The sequence below is a fragment of the Leucopleurus acutus genome (genome assembly GCF_964270905.1).
Source record: "Leucopleurus acutus genome assembly, chromosome: 7".
Lineage (NCBI taxonomy): Eukaryota > Metazoa > Chordata > Mammalia > Artiodactyla > Delphinidae > Leucopleurus > Leucopleurus acutus.
In genome coordinates, this window is record NC_139150.1 from 104,503,052 (window position 1) to 104,504,962 (window position 1,911).

General features: G+C 45.6%; 1 pseudogene across 1 annotated transcript; it reads right to left on the reverse strand.

The window, feature by feature from the left end:
• Positions 1 to 489: 489 nt before the first annotated feature.
• LOC309964080 (protein ARK2N-like) lies at positions 490 to 1,502 on the reverse strand (annotated as a pseudogene). Its single transcript has one exon. The product of its transcript is annotated as a protein ARK2N-like (transcript).
• Between the last annotated feature and the right edge of the window lie 409 nt (positions 1,503 to 1,911).

Here is a 1,911-nt window from a genome sequence, read left to right on the forward strand (position 1 = left end):
GTTGAAAGGATTTAATGAGCTAATACCTGTAACTGCTTAGAACGCTGCCTGGTAGTGTAATAGTAGGTAATCAAATATTGGCTTTTTTTTTCAAGTCTACGTATTAATTTTATTACACAGAAAAATAACTACAAGATTCAAAAACTGAAATCCATTTCACCTGGTAATTAAAATATCATTCTAAAAGGAAGGCAGTTTCCTAAGATTGAAAGTCACCAAGTAAAATGAAGTCGTCTAATAAAATTCATCATTCTCAGATTCCTACCGAGGGAAAGAAGAAATTCTTTTCTCTGTGATGTTACTTTCCTAAGTGACTTCTTTTAATTTAAGAAAAAAAGGGGGGAAGGGGGCAATTTTCCATGAGTTTTGATTATACAAATGCCACAAACAGCTTCTGAGGCTGAAGCTATGACAGTGAGCTTCCATGTCACAAAGAGGAAGAGAAGTAAGTGGAAGAGAACAGTGCAGAGGAAACACAGTGACACTGCATTACAGTAGGTATTTACGTCTGCTATCCTCATCCAATGTAAGGTCAACAACTTCTGCAGGTGACGCCCAAGTCTGCTGGGGAGTCACAGCAGTCCATGACTGTGTTTGCCGGGTGCTAACATACTGCATGCCAGAGCCATGCTTCCATGAAGAGACACTCTGAATCACACCTCCTTGAGGATGAACCCACCTTGCATGTCGCTGAACTCTCACCATCTCCACTTCACTATGTGAAGAGGCAATATTAATTTCTTCATTGAGTGGTGCATTGCCAGCAGATGTTCTGTCACTTGCTAGGAATCTTGGATCCAAATGACCTGGTATCTCTGCAGTGATCCCTGAAACCTCTGCAGCATCGTCTGATGAGCTCGTGCTTGAGTCGCAAGTCAGGTCACTATCACTAGTACTACTGTCCTGCAACAGGTTATATTTCTTTCGTACAGCAGCCTCCCGTTTCTGCCTCAGTAGCCTGATTCTCTCCTTGTACTTTTGGGTCCGATGACCTTGGCAACTGGGCCATTCTGTTTATCACTGGATTGCCGGGTTTTCTTGGCAGCCGTGGTGGATGTTTCACTTTCAGATCAGGACCGGTGAGACTTGCGCCCAACTGTGGCACCAGACACTCCGGAAGGATCTCCTTCTACCGCTGTCTCTGGCTGGGAGGGTTCATTCTCCTCTGCAGAAGACAGTGTATCTGAATCGGCCAGGTGACCAGTAGAGGAAGTGGAAAGCATGCAGTGGTTAGAGGGGTCTCCCTCATAAACTCGGCCAGTTGTCGGTTTGTCACCCTCCGTGGATGCTAATTGAGACTCCAAAGAGTCCCTTCTCAGTTCCATCAACAAGCAGGGCATTGAAGAAAGAACTGTAGAATCCACCACACCATCTTTCAGAAATTGAGATTCCAGTTCCACAGATCCATCTTCCTCCTTAGCTGACTCTTGTTCAGATGTTTTTGGTGGGACTTCAGACTCAATGAGTTCTTCAACTTTTCCCACTGCTTCCTCCATCTTCATTTCAGACTTGCAAGTTAAATCATGGAGCAGAGTCTAGGAAACTACGTCAAAGATGCAACGGGAAAGCAACCCCTCCTGAAGCCTTCGCGAACGAAGCTCGTGGTGTTTGAATCCTTGGGTCACTCCAGGAGGGAGTCCGCTCCCTTCTCTCCCCACCTTTTTGCAGATGCCAACAGCTCGGCTCAGGGAGATTTGGCTGTGCTCCTCTCATGCAGTGGTATCAACATCCCATTCAAGTTTCTGGATGAACCTTGCACACCTAGCAGACAGATCGCCACCTCCAAATATTGGCTTTTTCTAATGGCTTCCTGATACCCTTTAGGGAGCTACTCTTAGGCTCTGTGTCTGGGATGGAGCTGAACTTGCCTCTTCCAGCAGCACATAAATAACCCAGGACTGACCAATTGAA